This window comes from Penaeus japonicus, unplaced genomic scaffold (genome assembly GCF_977035675.1).
Source record: "Penaeus japonicus unplaced genomic scaffold, GWHDUDI00000001_assembly GWHDUDI00000024, whole genome shotgun sequence".
Taxonomy (NCBI): Eukaryota; Metazoa; Arthropoda; class Malacostraca; order Decapoda; family Penaeidae; genus Penaeus; species Penaeus japonicus.
Window position 1 is genome coordinate 11,285,285 of NW_028234426.1, and position 7,331 is coordinate 11,292,615.

Consider the following 7,331-nt stretch of genomic DNA (forward strand, 5'->3'; position numbering starts at 1 on the left):
TCAATATTTTTATTATAATCAACATATCACTATGAATAACATCGTCACATTAATTACAGCAGCAATCATCAGTAAATGAGGCTTCTAAGGGTTAATTGAATAGTATTGAATTGGAATTTTCCCCTTTGTTTAATTGTCATTAATTTTTATTACTGTTGATATACATTTTCTTTTCAAATTTGGTGTAGTTCGCCGCGTTCTTGTTTAAACGATGAACTCAGTATTGTATTTTTCCTTTTTTAGAGATATATATATTTTTTCTCTTTTGCTTTCGTGTTTTCGCACGCATGGTATTTTAGTTTAAGATAAAATGTCATGAGTTCGTCAAAAATAAATTGAGTCTCTTCAGTATCATAAGAGGTTAAAGACTATATCCAGCATTTAATTACTGATAATGCATATTTCTGTACATTTATATTATTTCCTTCTCCGTGAAGACCTATTCGCAAATCCAAACCATTTTGAAATTTTGAAGATTTTCAATTATTAACCTGTGCTATACAAAGTAGGGTTCAAGTGAACGAATTATGCATTTGCCCATTTGTAGTAAACAACCTTTTGGGGGACGCGGTTAAGAAAGAAGAGTTCCCATTAATGGGTATATATACCGTAAAGGTCTTGTCAAAAGTGTAGTTATCACCGCTTTCTCGTTTCAGACAACATGAAGAGCCCATTGGTGATCTTTTTCTTAACTTCTGTGGCTGTGTGCAATAGTGCCGAATATGGGTCGCCTAACGTGTATGAGCTTTTGTCCCCAGCAAGGCTGAACTACGGTTTCAACGCAGGAATTCGCCTTCCTCAGTTTCCTACACTTTCTTTTAGAGAACAAGAGATTCCTCTTCCAGTTCCTGATTTGGCGAACGTGGAAATTCCATTTGTTTATCCCATATTCAACATTCCCAGTAGAAAACTGCAAACCCCCAAAGCTTATTAGAATAAAGATTGGAAACTAGTCTTGATTTTTGTTCACCGAGTTAATCTTTCATTATTGTATAAACTTTCTGGCATGCTACATATGGTAGCATTAAGAATATTTATCATAATGATCATGATGATGAAAAGAAAACTACTTTTGAGCCGTGAACCTGACATTGGCACAACATGGGCATGAAAGCCACGACATGCAGAAAATGTCCTATATATATAGTCTATTGAATATCTGCAGTTGCTACTACTAGTAGAAGTGATGATATTAGTATAATTTATATGGTTATTGTCCTTTCGTTTTTTTTTTTATGCATTCTTTTTTTTTTTTTTGTCATCGCCTAATTATCAATATTATTTCTTGTTGTTGCTGTAAGTATAATTGTCTTTATTAGTAATACTATTATCATTATCATTTCTATAATCAGAACTGAAGGAAAAATATCAAATAGGAAATAAGACCCAGAGAAAAATATCAAATTGTAAATATCAGAATAAAAACAATAATTATCCTTGTAACAATACGCATGTTTTTTGTCCCATGAAATTAATTTCATAATTTTTATGATGATTATTATACTTATTTCATAATAATAATATTTTTAAGTGTATTATTATAATTTTCATTTTCATTACTAGTTTATTTTCAAAATAACCATCCGTTGCTACAATTATTTTCATGAAAATTATAATTTGGATGACCATCTTCATGAACTGTCCTATAATAATTGACATTTTCTCGTTTCAAACAACATGAAGAGCCTGTTGATCATCTTTTCAAATTATAATGATCATTTTCATTATAACGATCATTTTCATTATAATGATCATATTAAGATGACCATTTAATTATAATTGTAGTTTTTATAATTATTTGTATTGATTGTCTTATTATAACGATCGTTTTTATTACAAAAAGAGTTTTTATTGTAATGATTATTTTTTATATAATAATCGTTTTTATTATAATCATATTTATTATAATGATCCTTTTCATTATATTTATTTTTTTTATTATATTTATTTTTTTTTCATTATAATAATCTTTTTCATTACAATCATCGTTTTCAGTAAAATCGGTTCATTCTTACGATAATCATATAACGTTCATCATAAACTTTCATTCTTATAATCATTATCATTTTCCTTTTAATGGCAATTATTTTGGTTAAGATGAACTTATTAACACTGCTATTACCATATTTGTATCATTATTACAATGGTTAGTATTACTAATACAATTATCATGGTTATTTTCATTGACATTATTATTGTTGTAAATCCGTAACTCTTGGCCCATATCTTCAAAGTGACCACTAGTTGGCATGACAGTTGTGTGAGGATTGGCTATCATATTATATTTCTCGTCCTTGCGGCGATATCCATTAAAATGGAGAGATTAAAGACTGTTCATCTGTCTGGCTATTATCACCTGTAAACGCGGCTTTCAAGGGACGGGTTAACTGAATACTATTGTATTTTGCTCTTCTCTTTTGTCTGTTTATTATTTACATTATTATTGTTATTCTATGTATTTTTTTCGCATTTGGTGTATTTCTGCGAGTTCTTGCTAAATGATGAACCTAGAATATTATTTCCGTTTTTTTCAATGTTATACTTTACCTTTTCTTTTCTGACGCTGTTGTTTTCGGACTCATGTGATTTTGCGTTTCCACGAACACAAATTTATCAAGATTGGATGTAAACAGTTCGTCAGAAGTAGATTTCTATTATCTTAGTGTCATAAGAAGTTAAAGACTACATGTATATCCAGCAAATAAAAACCACATACAATACATATGATTGTAGAGTTATATCCCGCTCCGTGAAAACATTCTCACAAATCCATAACATATCGGTACATGTATATATAATATATGTATTATATATATACGTATCTATATCTATCTATTTAACTATATATATATATATATATATATATATATATATATATATATATGTATATATATATATTTATATATATACATATATATATATATATATATATATATATATATATATATATATAAATTCATATTATCAGCATTTTATATATCTTTATCTCTCTCTCTCCCTCTCTCTCTCTCTCTCTCTCTCTCTCTCTCTCTCTCTCTCTCTCTCTATATATATATATATATATATATATATATATATATATGTGCGTGTGTGTGTGTGTGTGTGTGTGTGTGTGTGTGTGTGTGTGTGTGTGTGTGTGCGTGCGTGTGTGTGTGTTTATTCATATATACATATATAAATACATGAATATTTACATAATTATTATTTGATTATTACTGGTGTTACTGTTTTTTATCACTTAATTATAATCATTATAATTTCTTATATTTGTAAGTGTATTCATCATCATTAATATTGCCATTATCAGCTTTTGTTGATGTTAGAGTTTTTCATTTATACTGTACTTTTATTACAATCAAATCTAACATTTGGTCTCAAAATGAAAATACAAAAATGTCAGGTAAACTGAATGCTCTTCAATTAAAATTTTCTACTTTCTGTTTATTCGTCATCATTTCATTTTTTTTATCATATTATCAGAATTTTATTTTGAAATTACATGTAATTTCCCGATATCTTGTTATATATATATATATATATATATATATATATATATATATATATATATATATATATATATATGTATAAATATATGTATATATATATGTATATATATATGTATATATATGTATATATATTACATATATGATATGTAATATATATACATATATATACATATATATATACATATATATATACATATATTTATACATATATATATATATATATATTTATATATATATATATATGTATACAAATGTATACATAGACATATATATATACATATATATATGTATATATATATATATATATATACTTATGTATACATATATACATAAATGTACATACATATATATAAATATACATACATATATATAAATATACATATATTTGTGTGTGTGTATATATATGTGTGTGTGTGTGTGTGTATTTATATACATAATTAGTATAAAAACGTAAGAATTTATGTTTTTATACGTATATATATATATATATATATATATATATATATATATATATGCACATTCGCATTCATTATTCCTGATAAACGCATTTTGCGTTACTACAAAAACTCACAAATATATTTTCAAAAATCCAATTCAATATACAATTCTGAAGGTTTTCAAGGATATTAATTACATATTTGCTATTCACAATAAGAAAAGTACTTCATTGTGCTTTACACATTTGGTTTTGGCATCATAAGAGGCTAAAGACTATATCCATTAATTGAAGTTACTGATAATGCATATTCTTGGAGATTTATATTATTTTCCTCTCCGTGAAGACATTTTCGAAAATCCAAATCAATTTGTAATTCTGAAGGTTCTCGAGGATATTAATTTCAAATTTGCTATCCAATAAGAAAAGTATTACATTGTGCTATACATATTTGGTTTTGGCATTAAAGAACGAATTCTGCATTTCCTCATTTGTGGTGTATAGCCATTTAGGGGACGCGGTTAAGAAAGCAGAGTTCCCATTAATGGGTACATATACCGTAAAGGACTTGTCAAAAGTGTAGTTAACACTGTTTTCTTGTTTCAGACAACATGAAGAGCCTATTGATCATCTTTTTCTTAACTACTGTGTCTGTTTGTAATAGTGCCGAATATGGATCGCCAAGCGTGTATGAGCTTTTGTCCCAAGCAAGGCTGAACTACGGTTTCAACGCAGGGATTCGTCTTCCTCAGTTTCCAACACTTACTTTCAAAGAACAAGAAATTCCTCTTCCAGTTCCTGATTTGGCGAATGTGGAAATTCCATTTGTTTATCCCATATTCAACATTCCCAGTAGAAAACTGCAAACCCCAAAAGCTTATTAGAATAAAGATAGCATACAACGAGTCCTTATTTTTGTACACTGAGCCAATCTATCGTTATTGTATGAACTTTTGACATAATAATGATAACAGCATATGTATATATATGTATATATATAATATATATACATACATATATATATATATATATATATATATATATATATATATGTATATATATGTATATATATGTATATATAAGTATATATATGTATATATATGTATATATATGTATATGTATATGTATATATATATATATATATATATATATATATATATGTATATGTATATATATCTGTATTTATATATAGGTGTATATTTATATATATCTATACATATATGTATATATATACAATATGTATATATATATATATTTATATATGCATACATATATATATTATATATATACACATACATCCATATACATATATATATATATATATATATGTATATATATGAATATATATACATACACACACGCACATTATATATATATGTATATATATATATATATATATATATATATATATATATAAATATATATAGATATATACACATACATTATATATATATATACATATATATATATATATATATATATATATATTATATATATATATATATATACATACACACACATTATATATATGTATATATATATATATATATATATATATATATGTATATATATACATATACATATATATATATACACACACACATTATATATATATATATATATATACATATACATATATCTACATACACACACACATTATGTATATATATATATATATATATATATATATATATATATTATATATATATACATATATATATATATATATATATATATATATATATATTATATATATATACATATATATATATATATATATATATATATATATATATATATATATATATATATATTCACTGGGTTATAGATGAGCCCCCCTGGAAACGAATTCTTATAAGGAAGAAAACAGGGGAAAAAATAATAATACATTCAAAATTATACAATTAATAAGATATAGAATTATAAAACACAAAATCATCAAATGACCACAGACAAAAAAGCAGTATAGCAAATAAGGTATTAACCAAAGGAATGGGTGGTTGGTAGTTTAAAAGGTAAACAAGGTGGTTGCAGTGGAAGTATTGTTTAGTGATGGTTTCATGGTTAGGATGTGAAGTGATTCTGTTATGTTCAGGTCAAATCTGCTAAGGTAGGAGGTCAAGATTTTGGAATCAGTATTGTTAAAAGGGTGATTGTGGAGGTGAGAATGCTCTCTAATTGCTAAGAAGGATGGTTTACTCAGCTGTAGGCCTGTCCTGATTGACTTGCCTTTGTGTTCGAGAATGCGGTGACGGAGCCATCGTGAGGTTGACCCCACGTACCTAGCCTGACAGCTAGGACAAGTAAAAAGAGTCACACTTTTTTCTTTATGAAATTTGTAGAATTGTAAAAAACACAAACCGAAGACAGATCTGAGGATAGCATTGTCTGATGATTTTATTCAATCATTTTCAAAGATCAAAACTAACACCGCCCATATATGTGTTTTATATATTTAATGTCTTTGTTGACTGTAGTTGGTACAGGCTTTGGGTCGAATTTCTGACACAGAAAATTGCGTAGTGCTTTATAAAATAGGTAAGATGGGTACCCATATGAAACTTCTTTATGGAAACTGGTCCAAGTTTATGTTATATGTTGTGAGGTTGTTTAGCTTCTAAATATGGGGAATATAGATAGTGAAGTCCAGGGCCAGTGAATGTGGGTTTCCTGTAAGCACTGGTGAAGAAGCAATTTTTACGAAAATTTGTGCAGGTATCAGGAAATGATAGTTGATTATTTTGTTCAATTTCACAAGTGAATTTAATATTGGGATGTTGTGAATTGAAGTATGAAAGGAAAGGGTTAATGCGAGAGGGGTCATTACAGAGTAAGAAAGTATCATCCATGTAACGACGATATAAATTAGGTTTGAAATTCTAAGGACAATTATTAAACGAAGCTTGTTAATGGTGGCAAAGGAAGGTGTTGGCGTAACAAGGGTCAAGTGGCGATCCCATTGCTACACCGTCTATCTGTGTGTAGACAGAGTCATTAAAAGTAAACACTGAATTGTAAGCAGCTATATCCAATAGTTTCTTGTAAGTTGTCTTGTTCAGACCATACGAGTTTAAGAGTGATGAGGTAGTATTGCTTATGATTATATCAGTGGTTTTATTGAGAGGAACATTAGTATGTATATATGTATGTATATATATATATATATATATATATATATATATATATATATACATATATATATATATATATATACATACATATATATATATATATATATATATATATATATATATATATATATATATATATATATATACAGTATATCCTTATGTGTGTCTCAAACAATAAACACCTAATAAAATGTTGCTACCAAAATTATATGAATAACAATGATATTCTGATTATACATGGAAGGAAAATTAAATTGA

The 7,331-nt window shown here is 26.5% G+C and overlaps 1 pseudogene; it reads right to left on the bottom strand.

The window, feature by feature from the left end:
- Positions 1-5,950: 5,950 nt before the first annotated feature.
- On the bottom strand, positions 5,951-7,073 carry LOC147469050 (uncharacterized; annotated as a pseudogene).
- Between the last annotated feature and the right edge of the window lie 258 nt (positions 7,074-7,331).